The 27233-nt window shown below is 38.4% G+C and overlaps 1 pseudogene; it reads left to right on the top strand.

The window, feature by feature from the left end:
* LOC149575402 (pyruvate decarboxylase 1-like) overlaps positions 1–24838 on the top strand; it is a 39308-nt pseudogene extending 14470 nt beyond the window's left edge.
* The last annotated feature ends 2395 nt before the right edge of the window (positions 24839–27233 follow it).

Raw genomic sequence — 27233 nt, 5'->3', positions numbered from 1 at the left:
ATAAATATTCCTTCTTTATTATGTACTATCTGCAATCCTAGGAAATATTTCATTTCTCCTATCAGACTCATTCCAAATTATTTCTTCATCATTACCTCCAAATATAATGTCATCAACAAATATTACCAAAACCATCAAACCATCATCACTTTCTTTTTAGTACAGATTGCTATATGTCATACTTTATTATATCTGAGCTTTGTTAAATTGTTGTCTAACCTTGCATACCAGGTTCTAGGTGCTTGCTTCAATCCATGCAATGCTTTCCTTAGTCTGCATATTATGTCCTTGTCATTTATCAAAGGAGATCCTTCAAGCTACTCAATGTATACCTCTTCTTCAAGTTCTCCATTCATAAATGCTAACTTGACATCCATCTGATATACTTTCAATTTCTTTTATGTTGCATAGGCTAAAAATAGTCTTATTGCTTCTATTCTAGCCACTAGAGCATAAGTCTCCTCATAATTTATTCTTTTGTGTTGTGAGTAACCTTTACATACCAATATTGCTTTGTTTCTTAAAACTTCTCCTTGATCATTCATCTTGTTCCTGAATACCCATTTGGTTCCTATCACATTGTTGTCTGTTGGTCTAGGGACCAATTCCCATGTTCCATTCTTTTCTATCTGATCCAATTCCTCTTTCATAGCTTGTTTTAGGTAGTCATCTTTACATGCTTCATCTACATTCTTTGGTTCAACTTGAGATATCAAACATAGTTCTTCATTCACTCTGCTTCTTGTCATCATGCCTTTGTCTTTGCTTCCGATGATCTATTCGGATGGGTGATTATTTATCATGTTCTTTCCTAAAGTAGGAGTTGCTATCTCAACTTTTGGTTCTACTGAAGGTTCCAAGATTTGTTCCTACCTTGGTTATCCTTCATTCTGAAAATCATTGTTAGTCTCAAGAAATATCTCATCATTCCTTAGCTTAGTAACAATATCATCATCTGAATTGTAATCAACTATTCTTTCTGCAATGCCATTTTGTTCAAGGGTCTTCAACTCAACTCTTTTTTCTACTCTAGGATCAGATCTCTACTCTTCAATTTGATTCCCATTCTACAAATCATTGTTAATGATAACTTCCATATTTTCATGGTAAGCCTCTAGATCAACAATAATTACCCAAGCTATCTCTTCTACTACTTCCTTTTTCTTAACCATTTCAAGCTCATTATCATAATTTTTCAAGAATCTTTTCATACTTGCTTTAAATTTTTCATCTTCATCAAAAATCAAACTCTTTCTAGTTTTGCTTACTCTCATAGGGCACGTAGATTAAAAATGACCAAACTCTTTACATGTCCAACAAGCAAAAAATTTCATACCTTCTTTCTCTCTTTTCATAAGTAGATCAATACCCTTCTTTGATCTCCATGTCTTCTTTGGATCTTGATCTATCTTTACTTATGCCTCTATCCAAAAACTCAATGCTTAATTCTAATCTCTTACCAAGAAGCTCCATCTTTTGGGTGTCGAAATTTCCACTATCTAGCTTAGAACTATCTTTGCTCACCATGGATCTCCCAAAGTTGTTAAGCTTATCCTTCGAGGACTTGATGCTCTGATACCAATTGTTAGAAACAATAGTCCACCAAGATAACTGAGCGGGGGGGTGAATCAATTTTCCAAAAATTAAAACACTTATCTTCTTTAAACAAACTTAACCATTCAACCAAATTAAATAGCAACCATACAAAGATACACATAAACAAATACACCAGATATGTTGACTAGGGAACCCTTGATTAGAGGGAAAACATCAGTGGCAATGATGCCCTCAAGATGGTGTACTAATATAAATATTTGTTATTAGAGGATAGACCCTGTTAGGAGTTTGTTACAACATTTACTACAACAATTCCCTATTAGGAGACTTTGAATCCCTCTTAGGAGATTCCAACCCTATTAGGAGTTGTGGTATAATGTATTCAAGAAGAGCCCACTGCCCAAACATGCAATTTCAACTACAATATAAGTTCACTACTCAAACAAGTAATCTACTATTGTTTTTTTCTTTCCTTTGTCCTTTCCTCTATGCTTTCAACTGGACTAATCACTGTCAAACCTTCTAGACTGGGTCACAAACCTCGGATCCAAATATCAAACCTCAAATCACTAAGAAAAACCTTGGCAATGAATTTTCCTTCACTTCCACACTCTCTACTCAGCTTTGCATCTGTACTCTCTGCTACTTTCCAAACATTCATAATTCGCATATATCCGTTCCATGATGAAGGAAAATATCCTTCCTTTATACCAAGTCCATTAATCAATTCCTTGAGTTGGTTGTTAGTCCTTCTTAATTAATTATTATAGGACCACACTAAGAATACGTTACACTTAGTGATAACACAAATCTTCCACCTTGCAACTTGAATAACTTTCTGTACACATAATATTATTATAAGAAAGATTAGCCATGTCATCCTTAACATGTCTTCTCCAAGTCCTCAACCTCGATCCTCAAGATATCTACTTTGCTAAGAGATATAACAAGTTTACCCAAACATGCCTCTTTAAACTCTATCTCAAAACAGACATCACCAAAACTTATATAACTGCTTCTAGACTTATCCTTTTTGCTTTTCATGTTCACTGAATATGTCAGATACTCAAATGTATCTCTCATAACCTCAAGTGGTTGTTATGCTCAACTAGTCGTCTATATCAACTTGATCTTTCAAGTGTTCTTCTATCAGATACCACAAAAGACATCAAACGTGCTATATTGACATCAATAAAAAACTTAGTCATGAATGTAACGTATCATCATCAAACCAATCTTCCAACACTTTTTCCAAATATCCTACATTAGGTCCTTCAACTCTCCTAGCTCATTAGATGATGTGGAAGATGTGGGAATAGTGGCTATTGTCGATTGGTGATTTAGTATATCAAGGTTTAGATTGTGGTGGCAATATCACTATTTAGGGCCTTAGATAATGCAAAAAGGCATCACCATGGGTAGGATTCACTAGAGTTGGTATTTTATCCAATGTTTTTTGAAATCTATAGTTAAAGTCAGACATGTATTCATGGGGTGCCCTTTTTATAGCAGTCAGCTGCTCTAGGAGTGAAAGATGGTCACTTTTATCTTCAAAATGTTTGCATAGGGTTGCTCCTAACCCATCCCAATTTGTTATTGAGTTATGAGGCAACCCTCTATACCATTGGAGCGCTTTCCCTTTCAAGGATGAGGCAAGAAGCCTAACTACTATATCATCTTTAGTTATTCCATGAATATTGCAGACATTAGATATTTCTTGGATGTTCTCTACAAAGGAAATGGAGGTTTCACTAGTAAAGTCAAGTATTCTCTTAAGAGCTAATACTAGTATGTTATGTCTTTGAGCCAAAAGGAGAGGGCTTCCACCATTGAAGGTGGAAAAAGCATGTGCTCTAGGTTGTGCCATATGGAATAATGACCTATTCAAATGGAAGGATGGCACCCTTGGCTGTGATCTATCAACAGGAGTGGAAAGAGATTTGCAGGTGTAGTACTTACTAGTACACTCCTAACTAGTGATAGGGATAACCTATTTCTATTTCTTCTAGGCTTTGAAAATGAAAGTTAAGTATATTGGAAATTACCTCTAGAAGAAGCCCTCGTGTGAGCTTTGGGCATGAATCACAGCAACTTTGGTCTAAAACTAGATGTGAAAATATGATAGAGTTTCCAAGTACTTGTAGAATGAGCCTCTCGAAGGCTTGGAATATTGAGAGTGGCACTATCTTCTCAGCATCAACTTGAAATTATCTTTTTGGACACCAGTGAACTTTAGATCTTCTGATATGAGAGTCCCATCGAGCGTACCAAAAAAATTTGTTACTAAGGTTTGCACCCTTGCCTAAATTTCTTAACTAAAAGTAACCTTGTGAAACATGGAAACAAGCTCCAAGTTGTGGGACTTCAACAATGAGGTTGAGTCTCTAGACAAGGCTAGCTTCCTTTGATATCAGGATGCACCTAAACTATACTTGGGGAGGAAAACGGAAAAAGGCATGCATGAAACACTTACCTAACCTATCCTAAGAAGGTGATGCACCAAAATATAGCATTCAACCCTGCATATGCATAGTTAATTATCAAGACATCAAAATATACAGATTTGGACTTGTTTAATCGAACAATCGCATGCAGATTAAATAACTAGATAAATGACAAGAGGAAGGAGAATTTCACTATATATATCATTCATAGGCTAAAAGAGATATAGTCATACAAATGATAGACAACCACAATACATTAATGATAGGAAAATGAATATTGCATAGTACATCAATGGCTAAAAGGGATAAGGTAGAATATCATGAAGTTCAAAGGAAAAGGGACTTTACAATGTGCATGCCAAGGAAATACCAAAGAAGACAGAGAAGTTTCAACACCTTACAAGGGTTTGAAAATGTGTCTTTATAGTTCAACATGGCCTCTAGATTGCTTTACAGTATCAACAATGAATTGAAGACTATTAGAGGATGATTGGATGTAATTTGGATGATAGATTTGATCCAGTACACCTTCAAAGGCATGTGAATCATCAAACCTTGACTAAGATAAACCCTGGAAGTGACATGGCAGTGCCATTAACGCTAACTCATCAGACAAACAACCAGTCAGCAAGTAGCATGTCCTTTACTCCCTTCCAACATGGCATTCATTTGGGGGTGGTTGGGATTTATCATGGAGATTAGATTGCATAGGAAAACCACCTTCTTTTCTTTCTGGTTTGACAAATTCTCAAAAATCAGCAGTCAACTAGGTAAGGCAACTAGGATGAGCCATGTCGACCAATAACATTAATTCTTTCTACCAACTTGCATTATCTTCACGATTTGACCACCTTATCCTTTTGACCTCGCCACCCTTTAACTTAACCTCTGTCTATCCCCAAAACTGTTAACCTAACCGTGACTATTTTCCTTTTAACTAAGCCCGCAAAGACACATGTCCAACCGTCATTATGTTGCCACAAATAATGATATTTCATCTTTGGCTCACGACATAATGATGATACTCGATCTCCATTCCATCTAGCAGTTTGAAGATGATTAACCTATGTCAATACCTCATCCAATGGGAACACGGCCCTACGCCAACTCATTTGAAACCTTGCCCACCTTGTCTGCAGCCCACAAAGGAAATAGAACCCACATGTCCATACATCATACTATTGCCATCTCGCTAAGGAAAATGAATGTACATTTTCTCGTAGTGAGATATTGACAATCATCAATCACCCTAGATCTAACAGTGGACCAAGATACATTGAGAAATTGGTCCACTTTCGTGAGGCACTAATAAGACCTTGCCAGTTGTGCTGCATCTGAAAACTCCACTAGTTGTGGAAAAAGAAAGGCCCACCCTAGATACGTGGCACGATGTCACTTTGTCGTTAAGACTTTGGGCCATGTAGTTTCTAACAACAACAAAAAAGCGAGTCATAAATCTTCGAAGGATCAGATGGATGAAAGGAAGGGACCCGTCAAGGTTAAAAAAGCACGTGGCCACTTAAAGGACTTCGGTAATAAAAGATAACCTAAGGTTTTGGCATGTTCTTTATTTTATTCAAATCTTTGAATTTTTGAATATTATGACCGTTGGGTATGCTTGGCCTTTAAAATCAATGTTTGGCAAGAGGGAAAATTTAGCCAACATTTCCTTTTGCTGCTCAACAAAACTTCAGTTTGTATTCCTTTGATCATACATTAGAATTCACATAGCATATATTACATATACATTACATCATGTACAACTTATACTTTAATTTTAGATTTTCAAAATGTCTTTTATACCTTTTCAATTATAATATTATTACCTAGTTAGCCTTCATGCTTTTACATACATTACAAAATATAATTTTATAACTCATTAACTTAGGGTTAACATCTAGGATGATATCCTTAACTATATTTCATAAATGCAATAATTCCTTAACCCAAAATACTCATTTCTTTGTTTAGCTTTGTTCTGCCTGTATATTGTTGTAATTGGTAATATGCTAATAACTATGTATGTACAGTCTATACTCTCTTGTGCTATGGCATATGTCATCGTAGTAGTTTTCACTATCTCCCCTTGAGTATGCACATAGCAATAGAGCTTCTATGAAGTTTTCCAACCAAAACTCTATCAATCCTATATGATACTTGGACAATTTTCTAAGCATGAATGCCATAACTTAATCTTCAAAATATGTCATCTTCATACTGAAGATATGTTTCCATAAATGACAACATCCAATGTCTACCTTAACCAAATTTCCAACACATTAACCACCAAGGAGAAGTACAATCCCTTCCTTTGTAGAAGATTGTATGAGACTAAAGTAGCCCAAGACCAATGCTCTTTATAGAATCCTTTAATGTTGAGTGCCAAACTAATAGTGTGCAGCAATATGCTGAAAAAATAGTCTTTCTCAAAGAACCAAGACTTGTCATAAACTTCTAATTTCTCCTAGTTCCTTTTCATATCATTTCTCTAATAATTTCCAACTTCTAGCTTAAAGAGATGATGCCTATAAAAATCTTCATGAAATGTTACATAATCTTTGTAATTAATGCTACCAAGATTGTCATTTTTTACATAACTTTTAGCATCTTAATAGATTTCAACAAAGAAATACATTTCCTCTGGTGCGACTTTTTCTTTTACAAGAATACTTCCTTTGTTTCCAAAAGATAGGATATCATCATTATACATACCAAGTGTTCCACCTATCTCCTCATTTATCAAATCATTGTGATGTTCACGTCATCTCTATAATATGGATTTTTTACCACAGAGCTTTCCTCTTTGATAGCTGGTAGGAATTGACATACAATTTATTCCTTGCATAGAGTGTTGTCCCAAGCAATTGACCTGTCTTGACATAGTGGTACCTCATATGTATAACTAAGAGATTCCGCCTCCAGGGTGGAGAAAGGTTTTGGTGCAATCTTGCTATTTAAATTTTGAAGATTTTCAACATCACTTTGCTCCTTTCTTGTTGAATTCATGCACAGTAGATTTTTTCTTGATGAGGATGGTGCCATAAATATATTTCAACCATCTCACTTTCTTTTCCACATATTCTATAACTTCTCTAATCGATTCATTTATGAACGGCGGAATAAAGATAAAAATATCCAAGTAGCGTATCTTCTAGTTCTTGTTGGAACCTGATCTTTTAAAATATCCAAATATGCCAAAAGCACCTCTCGACATTCATCTTCAATAGAGTCGCTAACCTCCATCCTTGGAGATGCACATTTAGATTTTTGAGAAAAGAAAACACTACAACTTTGATTTCTTTTCTCAGCAGAGTTGCCAAAAAATTATTAGTGAACAGATTCATCTTTATAAAAATATCTTAAAATGAGTTTTGTTTTCCCTAAATGAAAATTTGAAATTAGGAACCAACATTTAGATAGATTATCATGAGATTGATAATCTTCCTCTATATTTTGCAAGGTATAGCTTCATGTGTGAAGTATCCAATGAATTCACTAAACTAAAAACAAAGATTATTTTAACTCAAAAGAAAGTAAGGTATACAAACATCTATTCATAAACATGGAATAGATGCGAAAGACTTAAACACACAAACAAAAAAGAAAGCACAAAGAATTCATATCCCTTTTCAATGAATGGCTTAGTTTGAAAGAAAAAAAAAGTCTCAAAACCTATCATACTTCTATACTGACATTGATACTGAAAATGATTACAATAAGACACAACTTAATATAACCCAAAGGAAACAACAATGGATAAACATACTCAAAATGCACTCTCTGTTTAATCAATATCAAAGAATAAGCTTACATACTCAAAAACAATACAACAAAATCCTATTGAAAAGAAAATACATTCTTCCCTTATTACAATAAAATTAGAATAAAACTCTCTCCTCTTGTAGCACATTGTCTCCAAAAAAAGAAATAGAACTTGACTTCCTTGTTCTTTCCTGATGTTGCATATTTATCATTTCTCCCCTTCGGAAACCTTTATCCATTTCAATAATTGATTCTTGGAAATTGAATATTTTCTCTTTTAAACTTTTTAACATGTCTTCTCATAACCTTTTTTTCTTTTATTTTTAGATTCCACATCTTTATGAGGATTTAAAATTAAGATTTATAGGGACAGTGTTCTAAATTTGGAAATGGCATACACCTATAATTAGGAAAAGACATATACATCTAGTTCTTGACCATTATGAATAGAAAGAGTAAATGGACTTTGGATTTTTAATTGAGGGTCCATATGCAGGCCAACATTGGTTCTAACTGGAGGAGAATTTTACATGAAAAATGAAGAGAATTTCGGCATCTATGGTCAAAAGAAATTAGTGCCAAGAACCATTGGTAAATAGTCATAAGGAATGAGGGTGCAGGGAGCTTCTTGTAAAGAGGGTGGAGAGCAAAAGGACAAACAACAAGCCAAAACACCTAGACTAATATCAAGCCAAAACAAGCAACTAATGCTAGAATAAAATAGGCTAAGCTAAATGTAATAAAAACCTACAAGGAAATGACATATTCACATGTACATAGGTAGGAAATTCCTACCTTGAGAGGCAAGATAATAATAATTCATACATGACCATTAACTGGTGAGGATAAGTATGATTCCTTCCTTTGTAAAAGATTGTATGACATTGAAGTAGCCAATCCCCAATGCTATTTACAAAATTCCTTAGTGTTGTACATCAAACCAATAGTGTGCAACAATTTTGTGATAAAATAGACTTTCCCAAACAATCGAAACTCATCATAAACTTTTGATTTCTCTTGGGTCCTTTTTGTATCATTTCTCAAATAATTTCCAACTTCTAGATGAAAGAGACTACACCTATAAAAATCTTCATTAAACATTGCATAATCTTTGCATTTAATGCTACCAAGATAGTCATTTTTTACATAAATTTTAGCATCTTGATAGATTTTAGCAAAGAAAGATATTTCCTCTAGCATGAGTTTTTCTTTTACAGGAATACTTACTTTTTTCCAGTAGAAAGGATATCATCATTGTACATATGAAGGATTCCTCCTATCTCCACATTTATCAAATCATCATGTTGTTAAATGCCATCTTTATAATATAGATTTTTTATTGCAAAACTTTCCTCTCTGATAGTTAGTAGGAATTGACATATGATTTCTTCCTCACATAAAAGAGTTTTGTCCCAAGAAATTGACCTCTATTAGCACTATGGTACCTCATCTATGTAACTACAACCTACATTAAAGACGAGCATGAACAAAATACACACACAGACTAAACATGCAATAGTGGGGAATGGTGCATTGTGTAGATACGACTCCCTCCCTCGACCATATTAGGCACATCAACACAAATGCAAAATAGACATGCACATCATAACATTGCAAGTATGAAATAAGTACTATAAAAAATCATGAGTACAAACAGCATCAAAATCTAATATAAATAACTCGTCATCATGAAGATACAGTAATCATCTTTTATAGACATATCATATTACATCATCATCAAAGAAATTGTGTTTACTAACTAAGAGTGATTAAACCATCATCAATTTGAAAGTAATTATTATTATCAAATAACACATCAAATGTATCAACTATGTAATTAGTCTAGATATATAATCAAATCATGAAGCAATGGCACATAATTGTAAGTCACGTATCTCTAAAACCAACTCATGCATGAAGAATCGTCCTAAAAGAGTTTAGCAAGAAGAACATAAAAGAAAACTTTGAATGGGCACTACATTCACCCCTCCTAGAATTAGGCTAACTCCAAGAAGCCTGCAACAAATATATTTATATATATAAATCAAAACTCAATGTGCAAGTCCCCTAGGACCCTTCCACCTAGTACGAGGACGAAACTCGACTACAAACATCCTCTAAGATCTACTAGCATCACAAACTATGGGCTTTGAAGCTATAAGTCCCTGTCTCGAGAAAAGTAGTACATGTTGGGGACAAGTGGTCACTTTATAGCTCTCTATTTGTGCTCTGAATATTGTGATACCTCCTGAACAACTCTCTCGTCCAAAGGTAAGTTCTCTAGGATCTAACTAAGTAGCTCTCTAGTATTAGGCCCTTCTAACTCAACATGTTGCTCACTACTATTACCCCCTCTAATCCCTTACTAAAGAGGGTCCTTTATGTGGGCCAAAACAGGACTATAATTACTGCCTCTCCTGTGACCTCTACCACATCTTGAGCTATTACCCCTAACAAAAAATCTAGACCCAAAAACCATCTCTCTTACAACACCCAAACATAAAAACCAAATCTCATAATCCATCAAAAAACATAAGGGTATAATGTATAGACATAAAGCAAGAGTCTAGGACATAAATGTTATGAGTTTGCAAGCTTCATGTTGTAGTGTTCTACTCTTTCCAAACTGGTGGTCCAAATTGTGTTGTCTAAGTTTTCGATTAATAGATCTAGTTGTTTAATCTTGTTGCAAGTTTAACTAATTATTAAATGATGGCACACAATATGCCTAGAGTTCCCATTGTCAAAACGTGGGCTTTGATACCAGCTGTAATACCCCATTTGAGATCTCTAATAGTAAGAAGTCACTCCCTCTAAACCTTGTGGTAACTTTCTCAAGCACCACTCCCATTGTGGAGGAAAGATATGATCTACACATAGATAATCAAATCATAAAAATGAATCCTACAAAAGGAATTCTAATAGCTCAATCTACCTCAAGGTAATACTAACTACTCATTAAGAAAATATAACCAAAGTCAAAAAGATAATCAACCATTACCAACATCACAAACCAAATTCAACATATGGATACCAGGTATAAATTAAGTATAAAAATCAAAGAAATACAAGCATAGAAAGAATACCAACTTCCAAATGAGATGCCAAACATCAAAAGCACAATAATTGACAAATAAACAACTGTCATCAATGAGAGTAAAACATCAACCATAACTCCAATGATAAATACACCACCAAAGGAAAATACAAAATATACTAAGGAGACTCACGTCACATACTAGGAAGTGCACCCTTCAACCTGCAAAAACAAGTGAAACACCCTACAACTCACTCAAACAACAAGAAACATTAGATTGTTAGAAAAAACAACATATAGATAGAAATGGATGATTAAATGACCCATAGTGGGGTCCCACCGAGCGTGTCAAAATGTATATGAGAAATACGTTAGCATTTAATACTAATATATTAAGAGAACAAAGCATTAACTAGCATAAAAATCATAACATATATGAGAGACAAAGTGAAACCCTCAAATGAGAATATGAGCCGTGGAATGGCTCTCCCAATGAGGATGGTCACTTGATTTAGGGATGAGTCTATTTGATAGGATTTGCGATGTATGCTCAAAATGCTCAAACTATGCTTCAATGGAGATGGATAGGTAATGGAAAATTGGTAGCTTTGTGAGCTCTCAATTTGGCATTATAAAGGTATGGTTTAAAGGCTTTGTTTCTCAAACTAACATTATAACTTTAGCTCAAAGGTTGTGATGAAATGGCTTGGGAGGGGATTCAATTTATAGGCAAGAGGCTTGAGGGTTTGAGGGCTAAGATGCAAGCAGAGATGAAGGCTTAAGGAGGGCTAAGATGCACTTAAAAGGAAGCACATGGATTGTGCTTGTTTAGCACCAATGGGGAGGTGACACTTGTCACAAGGAGGATGGGTGTGAGAGGATAGGATAAGGGTTGGTCAAGGGCTTGATGAGGGTGGTTGAGTTTGTAAGAGGGATGTAAGAGTCATGAGTGAGGATGGGAGAGGTGTAAGAGTCATTTAAGGCGTGGTGGTTGGGATATTTTGGAGAGGAGACTTTAGTTTGGCTAAGGAAAGTCTTAAGCTCACTTAGGGAATGTGACAACATTAGGGGGTAGATTAGGTTTGGGTTTAGGATTAGATTAGGGATGTTAGAGATGTGCAAGTGGATGGCATTCACGAGGGTGGGTGAGTTAGTGGCTAAGCTTGGTTAGTATGGGTGGATGGGGTGGATTAGGCTAAATGGAGGATTAGAGATAAGTTAGGGGCTTTTAGATTTGAGGGATTTATTTATCAAATAGATTTATTTAATAAGTGGGGATTTTGGAATTAGATAGGAGAATAGGGTTTAATTGGTAAATGATAGGTTATTTGATTTATCAATTAGGACTATAGATGATTAATTAAAATTAATCAGCTAGGGGATGGCAAAGGATTAATTAAATAGGAATTTAATTAATGATGCCTTTAGAGATAACTAAATAGGATTACCAAAGTGGTGTAATCAAATTTAGGTATCTACATTTTGCCCCTCTTTGACATAGTGTTGAGACAACACTATTTCAAAGAAGTTCAAACAAAGACGACACAAGGAAGATGTTTTAGCAACAAGGTTGCCCTAGTCTCGGATAAGAAGACGAGAGACTAGACTACGAGATGCCCCCTCAAGAAGGCAACGGAGAGAGAAATGAGGCTTGACGGCTTCTTGAAAAGTACAAGAATCCGAGATGAGCAGAGACACAGATTGGCAAACAGAAGGGGTTGAATTAGCTCAAACTCTCACTACGGGAGAATGATCAAGGGAATTCAGAAGCACAAGAGTAAAGCAAGCTTAAGACTTTCCAGGATTGGGGGGAGGATGAAGGAGCGGAGCACTATAAAAAGGAATCTGGGATAAGGAGATGGATGAATGGGATGATAAAGCTGATGCAACGGGATTTCAAAAAGTCAGATTGGCGAAAGATGGGTTTCGGAGATCCCTAGGACTAGGATTGTGGATCTCAAAAGATGAGGCTTGGTGGATTGATTTGACTGGTGGATCCCTAAGACTAGGATTTTGGATCCCTAAAGCTAAGCGTGCAGATTGATTCAAAGAGATATTGATGCATAAGCTAAGGTAGGAGAGACAGATGCTGGATATGGATGGGGAATAATGGAGATGAAGGGAATCCATTGAAGCTTTTTGAGCAGGGGGATACTTCAAAGAGAAGTACCACCATGTAGTTGAGCACTAGATTTCCTATAGGACTATTGGTTAATTGCCAAAGTTACCAAGAACATCAAGGCTTTTTCACCAACCGTCCAGAAGACTGACGGACTGACTCGAAACAATCATGCAACGGTTGCCCCAGCATGACACATGAATCCCAAAGGAAGCAGCGTGGAAATGACACTAGGTAACCCACAAGCAGAAAAGAAAACAAACAAAAGACCTGATCAAGACCTTACGCTCAGATTGCCCCATTCACAGTATACCATGATATGGAAGATCGTGGCAACCTTGAGGAGGGAACAAGGAGATTGCTTGGAAGAGATATTTCAAGACCCAAAAGAGAAAATTCCAAATCAAAAGAAAGTGAAAATCCAAAAGAGAATTGTTTTCCAATGAGATGGGTAGGACAAGGTACTAACAGACCCAGATCAGACATGAGGAAAGCTATATCCTGCAAGGATCTATCGGAGAGCACCTAAGCTGGTGGATCTGGATGAGTGATGTGTCTGGCAAGCTAAACTAAGAAGGATAACACTTTGGTGACAGGAAATCTAGCTAAAAGATGCATTGGAATAGCTAACTAAGATGTGCGATGTGTGCAAGATGTTAATCAAGGAGGAACTGACACGAAAGCTAGATAGATACAATGGTACTAAGCTAAAGAGGATGTACAAGCGAATAGACCAAGATATGTTACAAATGTACAAGGTTGGTTCATGTTTTGATTTTTGTGAGATGGAAATGTTTGTGAAGGGTGGGATGTCAGTAATAGTTGATAGGTGGATAGGTAGATGGTTTGAAAAAAGCTTATGTGAAAATGGGGTTCTTTGTGTACATGTGATAGGATGCAAGCTAGGATACAAGATTATTTACAAGCTGGAATATGGTACAAGCGGTGGACAAGATTTGGATATACAAGCTATGATACAAGGGATGATACAAAATTTACAAGCTGTACAGGAGGTATTTACAACCTTCATTAGATTCTAGATATTTGGTTAGAACACCAAGGGAACAAGCAGGTGTTTTATGGGATGGTGGGTGGATGGATGAGGGATAGGATAGTGATAGATAATGGATTAGTCTTAGTACACAAGGCACTTGAATTACCAGGTTTTCACCAAGGTACCTATCCAAGGCGCTTGAATTACCAAGTTTTCACCATTGGACACTTATTTCTCTTTACTATTTTTTTTTTTTTTTTTTCAAAAAGCTGGGTATACCAAGGATCTTCAAGCATAGAACTTCTTGAGATGAATGATGTTAGTAGGATCATTCAAGAATTCTCCTTCCGGTGTAGATAGCTGATAGGCTTCAGAGCCAAAGGATGCAGTGACAACATAAGGACCAAGCCAGGTAGGTTCAAACTTACCTTTCTTTTCTCGATCTGCTTGGACTTTCATGATTTTTTTTTAGGACCATGTCACCCGGCTGAAAGTGTCGTGGAAGTACCTTCTTGTTGAAATTCCTTTTGAGACGAGTTTGATAGACTGTGAGATGATCATAGGCTTATTGTCGCTTCTCGTCTAAGAGATCTAGCTGGGTGATTCTAGCTACTCTGTATTCTTCATCTGATATTTGCCCTTGCAAAGATATGCACAAGGAGGGAAGTTCAAATTTGTATAGGTAGTACCGCTTCGGCACCATAGACTAGGGAGTATTGGGTTGTGCCTGTGGATGTACGGAAAGAGGTTCGATAGGCCCATAGGGTTGGATTTATTTATAGGTGTCAATCGCGGCAGGAATCATTGACAACTTTCTTTAAGATTTTGAGGAGGGTTTTGTTAGTTGCCTCTGCCTGGTCGTTACCTTGTGGGAAATATGGGCTAGAAAATCGGTGATGGATGTGAAGAGAAGTGCACAATTCTTCCATGTTGAGATTTTCAAAGTTACCTCTGTGGTCGGTGAAGATGGTGGATGGGATGCCGAAGCGGCAAACAATGTGGTACAAAATGAACTTGGAGACCTGAACTCTTGTAGCTGAGACTAGGGGGACTGCTTCCACCCACTTAGTGAAATAGTCTGTAGTTGTTATTATCCATTTATGTCCATCAGATGAGAGAGGTGTGATAGTTCCAACTAGATCAAGGCCCCAACAAGCGAAAGGCCAAAGTGGTGCAATAGGCTGTAGATCTTGTGCTGGAGCATGCACAAGATTTGCGTGCTGCTAAAATGGGAGACATTTTTTGACAAATTCACATGAGTCTTCTTTGATGGTAGGCCAATAGTAGCCTGCTCTAAGGAGTTGTCGTGCTAAGACAATACCACTCGTGTGGGAACCGCAAAGTTCGGAGTGTACTTCTTTTAATGCCATCGCGGCCTCCTCTTGGTCTAAACATCGAGAGAGAGTATCGTCATAAACCCGACGATATAGGGTATTGGCTATGATAACATAGCGGGATGATTTTCGAATGAGGTTTTGGCGTTGGGTACGTGTGAGGTGAGGGGATATGATACCATCTTTAAGGTAAGCATGAATCTCATGGTACCAAGGGGATTAGGGACCAACCAAGATACAAACACGGTTTAAGTCATCATTCGCATAGGCAGGTGTGAGGAGCTGCCCGACTAAAAACTCATACTGCATAACCGCTTGGGGAATTTCCAAGAGTGAGCCGATAGTAGCCATAGCATTTGTTGCTTTGTTCTGCATTCGAGGTACTTGTGTAAACTGAAGCTTTGTAAAATGTTGGGTTAGTTGATCAACTAGCTCTTTGTAGGGTAATAGCTTTTCATCTTTGGTTTGATATTCATTTAGGGCTTGCTTGATGATGAGCTAAGAATCGCCAAAGATTTGTAACTCAGTGATGTTCCATTCTGCAGCTATCTTTAACCCTGCTATGAAAGCCTCATACTCTGCTATATTGTTGGTGCTAGGGAATTGTAGCTTGAAGGCTTTTGGAATATAATCTCCTTGAGGTGTGACCAACAATATTCCTGCCCCTGATCCATGAGATGTGTATGAACCATCAAAATAAAGCTTCCATGGGGGTTGTTCTTCAATTAGGCAGATATGCTCATCTGGAAATTCTGTGATTAAAGGATATGCGTCTATTAAAGGTGCATCAGCTAGGTGATCCGTTATAGCTTGCCCTTTGATTATTTTTCTGTCTACATACTGGATGTCAAATTCGCTAAGGAGCATAACCCATTTGGCCAAATGGCCTGTAAGTGCTATTCTAGAGAGCATATACTTGAGAGGGTCTATCTTGGAGACTAGTTGGATGGTATGACTTAGCATGTAGTGGCGAAGCTTTTGAGTTGAGAAAACAACTGCCAAACAAGCTTTTTCCATAGGAGTATAATTGAGTTCATAACCAACTAGGGTTCTACTGATGTAGTAGATGGCTCTTTCTCTGCCATAGTCATCGCGTTGTGCTAGAAGTGCCCCTAGAGCAGTAGGCGTTGCTGATATGTACAAGATCAAGGGACGACCAGGAACTGGTGGAACCAAGATAGGGGGATTGGCGAGATACTGCTTCAACTGATCAAAGCCGCGTTGACATAAAGGATCCCACTTGAAGTTTTCATCTTTCTTCAGTAAATGTGAAAATAGTGTACACATATCTGCAAGTTGGGAGATAAAGCGCCGAACGGATTGTAGCTTTCCCTGAAGAGAGCGAAGTTATCGCAGTGTCTGGGGAGGAGGCATGTCTAAGATAGCCTTGATCTTCTTGGGGTCGATCTCTATACCTCATTTAGAAACTATAAAGCCTAGAAGCTTGCCAGATGTGACCCCAAAGACACATTTCTTAGGATTTAGCATGAGATGATATTTGGCTAACCTATCAAAGACTTTCTCCAGGTCAGCAAGATGATCTATGAAGGTGTGAGATTTAACCAAGATATCATCCACATAATCTTCCAAAATGCTATGGATAAGATCATGGAAAATGGCTGTTATAGCTCTTTGATAGGTAGCCCCTGCATTCTTTAGGCCAAAAGGCATCATGTTGTAACAAAAGGTTCCCCAAGGGGTAGTGAATGTTGTCTTATGCTAATCCTCTTCTGCAATCTTGATTTGATTGTACCCAGCAAATCCATCCATGAGGGACAAAATTTCATGTCCAGCTGTAAGATCTACAATCATATCTATGTTGGGCAAGGGAAAATCATCTTTTGGACAAGCTTTGTTAAGATCTCTGAAATCAGTGCAGATTCTGATGTCACCAAAAAGCTTAGTGACGGGGACCATGTTGGAGATCCACTCTGAGTAGTCAATAGGTCGGATAACCTTAGCAGCTAACATTCTTTCCAATTCAGCTTTGACCAGTAATGCCACCTTGGGGTGCATTTTTCTAAGCTTTTGTCTGACGGGCTTGATCTTTGAATCGACTGCAAGATGATGAACTACAAGCTTTGGATCTAGCCCTGGCATGTCCTGATATGACCATGCAAATCGGCCAATGTTCTCTCTTAAGACCTCAAATAGGAGGTCAACTTGGTCTTGTGAAAGGGATGCAGGAATGTGAACAAGTCTGGGGATCTCTGAAGAACCGATGTTGACTTCTCTAGTATCTTCAATTAGAATAGAAGACACCTCTAGTCGATTATCTTGAGGAGGCAATGCTAAATCCTCATGTTCTGCTTGTGGCTCTGGATTTTCTTGCTGAGGGGTTCTCTTCACTGCCTTAGCTAGTCCTGAATTCACCTTAGTTCCAGTTTTGGGTGTATCAGAACTAGTTTGGGGATTTTCTCCAAAATACCCCTTGGGATCTAGCTTATAAATATATGTGGAGTCTGGCTTTGTTTGCTTGTGAGGTGTTTCAGCTCCCATGAATCTTAGAAGCGCTTCCTCAAATGTGAACTCATCAATATGTATGACACTTGGTTTGTCCCAATCTATGAGTTGTGGATGGGCGAGTGGTAGGTCAATGAAATGGATGGATAGTTCTTGGAGAACAAAGTCTCCTAGGGAGATTTGGTCAGGGATATCATCGTAGGCTCTCTTTTCAACTTCCTCAGGAATGTCTTCGATTTCGACAAGGTCGCGGTGAATGTTCAAAAAAGTGTGACCGTTCTCATTGGTGCCCCCAGTTGTGGGTATGCCAAAGCCAAGACCTGACTTTGTTTCCCACTTGTGTGCTTCGATGGGGCATTGCATGCCTCTTTCTTCTGGTCCTAGAACACCACCTTCATAGTTCCATTTGTCAGTAATGAGCTTATGTTCTTGGGGATACTTTTGGTTGAAGTGATCAAGGTGTGCTTGATTTTTTGGAGGTGCATCCTTATGTAACCAATTATTGATATCTGAAGTGAGCTCCCCATGAAGAGGGATTTTCGAGGATACAAAGGTTGTTGGGCCAAACTGTTTGTATCGAGGAGGTGGAATCTCCTTAGCTTTTTGATACGTCGGTCGTCCATGGGCATGTGGATCAAGTGGGAGTGCCCCGACAGCAAATACATCTGACAGACTATACTCTCCATAGCCTTTGTTATTGATCTTCACGGTAGATAGGGTGGAGGCGAGGATGGTTTCTGAGTCATTACAAGTGTTGGATGAACTGGCGATGGCTGTGCCGATATCAATTCCAAGGCAATGGTTTGTATATGAAGCTTCAACCGCATTGCAGTAAGAAAAGAGCCCTGGATTGGCATGGATGGTTACCTCAGTGCCTTGATGTGGAAATTTGATGCACTGATGGTAGGTAGATGGAACGGCTTTCATGGCATGAATCCATGGGCAACCGAGGAGGATGTTGAATCGTAGGTTTAGATCAATAACATGGCAGAGTGTTTCTTGGATGACTGGCCCAACCTTGTTTGGCAGCAAAATAGTTCCTTTTGTGGTTCTTTCCAAGTTGTCATAAGCTTTGATGGTGAGAACGTCACTGATGATATTTGCCTCAGTATACCCAGCTTGTTTTATGAATTTTAGGGTGCAAATATTCAAGGCTGATCCATTATCTATCATTACTCTTTTTACGGCAAAATTGGATACCATGATGGCTATGCGAAGCGGAAGGGTGTGATCTGACTCGACCGCAGGTATGTCGTTGGGTTTTAATGATAAGGCACATGAGGAGGATAAGTGTCCAATGAGATTACAAAAATCAGTAGCGTTGATATCTGAAGGGACACGGGATTCTATGAGAGCACTATCAAGGATGCTTTTGTACACAGGACTAGTGCGAAGAAGGTCTGAAATAGAGATTTGGGCTGGCATGTTCCCAAGGTGTTCCAAGATATTGTATTGGCTTTTTGATGGAGCTGATGGTGTTGGTGAAATGGGTGGGCCTGCGATGTTAAATCACGCTCTTCGAGTGGTGACTGTACACTCATTGTTTGGTCCTTGGATATTGATAACATTGACAAAGGGCTCTTTCTCATATATACAACCTATGAGGCTACCATAGTCTATATAGGATGAAGTGTGGTCATTGTTCTTCCCATGTTGTTGGTTTGTCTGGCGGTTGTTGGTGTTGTTGTTGTTTTGGATAGGTGCTTTTCTAGGATTTTGATTGTTGTGAGGAGGAAAAGCATTTTGATAGATCTGTAAGCCTGCATTTGGAGAGGTTTGGGCACCAACGGTGATTTCTTTCCAATCAATGAGATCCTGCACATAATCTTTCAATTTCATGCATCTGAGGGTGGTGTGACCTTTTACCCTATGAAATTTGCAGTACTCATTATCTTTGTACCATGTAGCTTTGGATTGGCTTGGGTCAATTTGCTAGGTAGGAGGAAATTTGATGAGGTTATCCTTGACTAATTTTTCAAAAATGACATCCAAAGGCTCACCAAGGGGTGTATAATTTCTAGGTGTAGGTTGGAATCTGGGCTTTTGCCCTACAGCTACATTGATGGCATTAGCTTGATTGCTAGACCCTTGAAAGTTGGGTCTTGGATTGTGGCCTTGATAGCTTTGGTGATTCTGTTGTTGGTAGTTGATAGCTTGTTGATTGTTTGGTTGATTGGTGGGTTAGACTAATTTTGAGAAGGACCAACAATATTCACATGTCTGGTGTTGGTAACCCCATCTGTTGCAACATGCTTGTTTTTGTTCCAATACCTAGACTTGTCACTAGAATGTGATTGATTTTGGTTAGCCTCTTTGTAAATCTTGACAACGTCATCTTTAATGAGTCCTTGCTCAAGGATCATTCCTTTCTCTTTGATATCTTTGTAGGTTTGCAAATAGTTCATGGTCATGTGGTGAGCCAAGCTGGGATGGGCATTATCAATAAGCATTTTCACCAAATGGCGCTCTGGCAAGGTGCAAGATATGTGGGTGGTAAGGGTTTGCCATCTTTGCAGATATTCAGGAAGGCTTTCTCCACCTTTTTGCTTAGTGTGGACAAGATCAACTACTGAGAGCTATGTTTCAACAAGATGGGCATATTGGGCTACAAATGCCTCAGAAAATTCAGTAAAGTTTTTAATTGTGCCATATGGGATTCTATAAAACCATTCAAGAGTTGGTCCGGTCGAGCTTTTGGCAAAAAGACGCAAGAGGAAGACGTCATTTTATGCCACTTCTTGGCAATGCATGTAAAATTTTTTGATATGTGTGACAGGGTCTCCTTTTCCTCTGAATTTGTCAAACTTGGGTACTTCAAAGTGTTTGGGAAATGGTGTCATGGTAATGGCTCTGTCAAATGGGTAAGGACACACATTCTCAAACTTGAAGGTTTTTGGATCATTTCCCTCTTGGATGTTCTTCAAAGCTGTCTTTATGGTTTCCCATTCTACATTAATGGGTGATGGCTAGGGTGCCCCTAATGTAGGCATGCCCTAAGGTAGGTATGTGCTAGATGGGGCAATGGAATATGGATGGCTTTAAGGTATGGACCGGTAGGGATTGTACATGACTTGGGCAACTGAATGGTGGATAATGGGTTGCTAAGGTGGAGGTGGCACATATTATTGCATGTGTTGCGAGGCTTGTTGCTGGTATGGGATTTGGGATAGGGATTGAGGAACATAAACTGGCTATGGGATAAATGGATTGCTTTGTGGAGGTAAGGTATAAGATGGTTGTGAAGCTTGGGGAAAGGATCGGGGAGCTTGTGGAACTTGACTTTGGATTTGAGGAATTTGACCAATATATGTGGGTTGTGCCCCCATCTGGGAAGGTGTCTGCATGGCAAAAGAGGCCAAGTAATTGGTGGTTGGTGGTGGTGGTGGATTACCTCTTAGAAGTGGCATAAAAAAATAGTTGGTAATAGGAGGTAATGGATTAGTTGGTGGTGGAGGTGGTGGGAATTGAAAGCTTGGGAATGGAGCTAATGGGGTTTGATAGCTTGGTGGTTGGATTTGAAAGCTTGGTAGAGTGGTGGCAAGAGCTTGGGTCACTTGAGAGCTTGGCACAACATTGGTAGCAGCTTGTGGGGTTTGATAGCTTTGTGGAGTGAGGGTAGTAGCTTGTGGATTTGTGGTTGATGGCACTGAGCTCCAAGGACCTAGTGGAAATGATGGAATTGTGTTCTGAGCTGAGGTAAACAAGTTGGGGGTGATGAAGGGTTGATTACTTGGCCCCATGGGTGGCATCCCTGTTGTATATTGCTGAGGTTGGCCAAAGATACTAGCATTGATTTGGGAGATGAGTGGATTTGGAAGGCTGGGTTGGAGAGCAGCAGCAGCAATACTGAAGGGAGTGAATGATGAGATGTTTTGGGCGAAGGGGGTTTGGGATGGAGTGGTGTGGACCAATGGTGGAGTGGTGGTGGCTGGATTAGCTTGCGGAATGGAGATTTCAACTTGGGTGGAGGATGGTATGTTTGGGTCTGTTGGATCATATGGACTGGTTTGAGGCTCTTCTTTTGGCACATATTGAGGATAATTCGAATCATAAGAGCCTATGGGTGGTGGGAGTTGCTCAAACAAGGGGTGAGATGGATCTGATAAGGGAGGAGGTCTTCCAAAGTTGAAGGCTCCGATGTTGTCCCTTCGAAAGTTAGCCATGATTGTTTCTTTGTTTTTGTCTATAATGGCATTCACCAATACTGCATTTCCTGGTTGGTTCATGAAAACTTCAACGTCAATAGGTGATGGTGTAGCTTTCTCTGGGCTGAAGGATGGCTGAGTGCTCAAGGGGGGTGATGCTATTCGATCCAAATGATAGGGCTCCATTGTTTGTTTCTTCTTAGCTAAGCGAGTGACTGGTGGCATGAAAATGCAAAATGTTCCTAGGGATGAGATGCAACACTGCTGATGGATGCAAAGGGGGGAGGCTTTTCTATGAAAATGATTTCCTAGCTTCAATCAAAGCTATATGAAAAAACCTAAGGAGGATTGGGTTGGGGATTCTAACTTCAAAGATATGTTGCCAAATTATGAAAGGTCTGCTTTCCTATGTGCAAGCTTGGTGGTGATTGTGTCAACTTAAGGATAGACTGATGATCCTTTGGGAAGAACACGAGATTGACCACTTGTGGATCCCAACCTTTAGCTCAAGGTGATGAGGGATAACAAGTGACAAAGCTAGATTACCCTAGACAAAGCTCTGTCAAAGGGATAACCTTGGTGAGATTGGTGGATTTGGAAGATTTTAGGAATGGAAAACTTTTGGCAAGGTGACAACAATTTTGAAGGCTTGGATGGGAAGTTTAGATTGCTGGCTAGATGGTTTAGAACTAAATGAGATGGATGAGCTAAAAATGCTTAAGGGGAAGACTAAAAATGGTTGGCTTTCCTACAAAGATGATTCTAAAGTGAAGCTTTTGCAAGAAGATGTGAGGAAACAAGGGGGTTTAATCATAGAAGTCATGCCTAGTTGGTAAGGCATAAGCATTGTTAACTCCTGGATGTTGGTTAAGTTGGATGGTGCGATCTAACCAGGCGTCTTGAAGGGCTTCGTCGGTAGCTTTGTCTTCTGCTTTGTGGAGTTTGGCAATTCGAGGGCTTGGTGTTAGTTCTTTTCTCTTGGCTGAAAGTTCTTGGTATGCTTGAGATGGCTTGAGTTTAACTTTGTGAAACTTTTGTTTGGGTTTGGGTTGTTCTGAAAGGAATTCCTGAATCTACTTGGCTTTGAAAGATCTTGGTTATTTTGCTTCGACTTGTTCAACTTCTGGAATAGGCAGTGACTACGCTAAGTATGCCCTAAGCTAGGATTGACCAAGTTTGACAAACATTCATTCAACAAATAAAAATCAAGCAATAGATAGGAACAACCAGATAGAAGTTTTTGATTCTCAGAATGTGATACTTGCGCCACGGAGTGTATATGTTTTATAAATGTTTCGATCAGTCACTTCAAACACATTAACACCCTAGATGGTTGTCTGCAAGGCTGACAGTTGGTTTAGCTAGGGAGTCCTCGATATACCCAAGGTACGTGAGGCCCAAATTCGTAGATGAAAACAAAAAGATGTCGCACAGCCGAGATGAGTGGTAAGCCACTTCTCCTCTTTCACTTTTCAAGGGTATAAAGTTCCTTGAAACTTAGCCCGACTGACAAAATCTTGATTCCAAGAGAGGTGTCTTTGGATTCACCTCCCGATCTTTATACTCCGTCGGAATGCTGGAGTTGAGGTCGTCCCAAGGGGTGATGAAATCCCCAAGCAGGCCTCCTAAAAAGAGAAACAAGGTTTTGGATCCTAATCTTACCCAAGATGGCCTCGAAAGACGACAAGGGGAGAGAAGACTTGGATGACCTTGGGCTAAAAAACACACTTGTTCTTTTACCAACTGACTCTTATGTGTGTTGATCTAGACTTTGCAAGCACTCATGTTTAAGAGACAATGTTCAATTCCAACTTGAAGCATTAACAAAAGTAAAATCGATCGAAGAATGCATACACCAAAAAGATTTAGGGTCAACAAAAGTAAACTCGCGCGCCCGGAGGCCCTCCAAGTCAAGTATCGATTGATTTTTCTTTAAGGCATTCAAGATTGAGTGAGTTTTTTTTAAACCCAAAACAAAGGTGTGTGAGATTCGATTTCAAGCGCGCACCCAGAGGCCCTCCACGTCAAGAGTTGTTCAATTTTAATGCCCAAATGAAGTGTTAGCGAGCCTAATGTGCATTCAATAAATTTTCTAAGTTAGAAAAACTAATAAAAACACAAGTGAAGTTTGATCATTGTGGAGCACTTAACACCCTCTTAGGTGGACCCATCCCCATAGATGGCGTTGAGATTGCAACCAATGGTTAAATTGATGGGTGATTAAAGAGGGTGAGTCCAACTACAAACTCACTTAAAACGTCTTTATTTGGTTTTTATAATTTAGGAAGTTTCTAGAATGTAGATTCTTTTTATGTCCCAAAAGATGAAGTGTGATGATATTGCAATGGTTAATTGATCTTTTGCATTCAAGATTGAGTTTGTTTGTTTTAATCATGCATTCAAAAAAAAATTGATTTTAAACTATGGCATTCAAGAGTGTGTTTTGAGCAACATACATTCAAAGAAAAATGTGTTTAACCATTCATGTTCATTCTACGAAAAACCTAAAAAACATGATTAAGTTTGTTGCTCCAACCTACAATAAGACAAAAAAGCAAATTGATTAGTCACCCAAAATCTTCCAAAATGAAAGCTTAACTATGGAAAAAAAATTTAACTTTTTTTGCTCTTTTTCCTAGGCGTAAAAATGCTTAGAAAAACTTCTACTCTATCAAACCACCAAAAGTTAAAATTTGATGCTAAAACAGAAATATAACAAAAACAGGCAAAGACGATAGTTCATCAGGCGAAGATGCCAAAATTCGGAGACGTTGATCTACGGAGACGCCAATTTGCTGAGACGACAGAGAAAGAAGCAGAGACGATAGGTCGGTTTGGCGGCACAGAAAACAGGAGACAAGCGGAGACGCTAATTTGCGGAGACAACAGTTTGGATTGGCGGCAGCGGAGACAACAGAACAAGAGAGGCGGCGGCAGAGACGACAAAGTATCTGGCGGAGACGCTGATCTACGGAGACGATAGTTAAGGATGCGGAGACGACAGTCTAGTGGCGGCATCAACAATAGAAGACTAAGCGGAGACGCCAAACTACGGACACATCGGTTTGATTGCGGAGACGACAAAGTAGCTGACGGAGACGACAATTTGCAAGCGCAGACGCCAATCTGCGGAGATGACACTGCGCGAAATTAGCTGAAATGTGCGAATTTTTTCCAAAAAATTTTATATTTTTTGTTATTTTCAGATTTTTGAGGGTATGTCTTCTTCCCAAGTGTGCCCTTCAACCTTCGCCAAGTCACTAGTGTAGACTGAGTTCAAGACTACTTGGAAGTGATCAATATGGACCAAGCTTCTACGTCTATCGAGTGCATGATGATGCCGAATAGTAATAGTGGATGTCAAGTATTAGAAGCTCACTAAGTCAACCTTCTGAACCTAAGTTCCTACAGTGTGGGCCGACTTTGTGCATTTTGTGTAAACTTGTATTTTGGTCGACTTTGTAAATTGATTAATTGGATTGGTATATATCTAATGTATTGTATCACATCCAAAGCGTGAAGTAATAATATTGAAGCAATGTAATAAGCAAAAGAGAGTAGAAAAGTGAAGTCCAAAGCCATAAGCAGTATAAGGAGCAGCAAATATTTATCTATAACAACAAGGTGATCTTACACTCAAAGGTATCTCATTCAGCAAACCAAATTGCATATTAGAGATTAAGCTATTGTTTCATCCTAACAGGTGGATCAGTCAAATCTTCTAAAAAGGTAGAACTAACAGTCTTATGTAAATCTCTTTACCAAGTGCATACTTCATTGTATGTTTGTAAATCTTTTAGCAGGGTGGACCTAACAATCCTTATTGCTCCTATCAGGCTAGATCATCAGAAGTGATCATTGTAAGCCTAAACAGGCCAACTTTATACAGCAGTACTAAAGCTTGTGGGTATCATCCCCACCCCAGTTTTACTTTCTATTTGGGAGGTTTTTGGGTCACCAAATTGTGTGTTAAAAGTGTTATGTATGCTTTCATATTTTTAATTTCTTATGCATGCAATTAGATCATAATACATATAAAAGGATCAATTGGAATTTAAGGATTAAATTTTTTGCAAGTTACTGATTCACCCCTCCCCTCTTAGTAAATTAGCCTTTCATAATATTTTCAACAATTGGTATTAGAGCTTTATGGTTCTCAGAGAAAATTTTAACAGCTTGAGCAAAGATCAAAGGCTATAGAGATATTCAAACTTGACAAGGCTATTGATAATTAGAAGCTAGATTTGGAAATGGTTATTGCACAACTAAAGAAAGCAAAGGAGCAACTCTCTCAATTCCTGAAAAGAAGAAAAGATCTTGCAATCCAAATGAATGACAATCTCTTCGTTGAAGAAAGAATTGAAGACCTCCATTCAACAAGCATCCCAGATGAAGCCAAATTTAGCAATCAAAAAATGGTTCACTGCAAGAAGAAGTAAGAAAATTAAGAAGACAACAAGAAATTCAGTCAGTAAGACTATGCGAAGATATGGAAGAGAAAAACAAGGTAAAAGAAGAAATAGAAGGAAAGAATAATGAGATTCAAAATTTATCCGTTCAGCAAGCTGACTTCATTAATTAGCTCACCAATGCAAATGAAGAAATCATGAATCTAAGATCAGAGAATGAAAGGGTTCAGAATGATCTAAACACTGAAAGGAAAACCAATGAGAGAATTATAAAATCTCAAGCAGACATAAATTAATTGAATGAGAAAAGTCATTATAGACAAAAAGGAAAAGCAGGAATTGGATATACAGAAGAAGGTGAATCGTCCAAGCAAGGAGCTCAAAAGAATCAAAGACCTACTTGCAGTCACTATGGTAAGATAGGTCATACATCAAACAAATGTTGGAGCAATGGGAAAGCAAAGTTCAATGGAAAGTGCTACAATTGCAATCAGCATGGTCAAAGGGCTAACGAATGCAAAGAGAAACCTAAATTTGAAGGCAAATGTCACTAATGTAACAAGCATGGGCACAAGCCATCAAAATGCAAAACTAAAATACTGAATCCAACAGAACAGATTGTGAAAGCTATATTTGGTTTGGACTATAACACTTGGTGCAGATGTGTAATATGGAGAATTTGGACACATTGGAATGAATTATGTAAAGCATCATATTAGGACAAAAGATTCTACCAGAAGATGTTTCATTTGTACAGAACTTGGCCATCTTGCCAAGAACTGCATGAATACTAGAAGAATTGAAGATGAAAAGAAGGAAAAAGTTGATAACTTTAAAAAATAGATGAGATAGCCATGGGTTCCAAAGTCTTCTGAGAATGCAAGTCTGAGCTATGATGAACAAGTCATTCAAGAATTAGGTGACTCAACCTTTTCCACTTGATTTCTCAAAGGAGAACTAGAACTAGGA

Source organism: Cupressus sempervirens, chromosome 2, assembly GCF_028749045.1.
Source record: "Cupressus sempervirens isolate cs-2001-9-10 chromosome 2, ASM2874904v1, whole genome shotgun sequence".
In the NCBI taxonomy this organism is placed as follows: domain Eukaryota; kingdom Viridiplantae; phylum Streptophyta; class Pinopsida; order Cupressales; family Cupressaceae; genus Cupressus; species Cupressus sempervirens.
The sequence above is the reverse complement of the archived record's forward strand: the minus strand, read 5'-3'. Positions and strand labels throughout refer to the sequence as shown.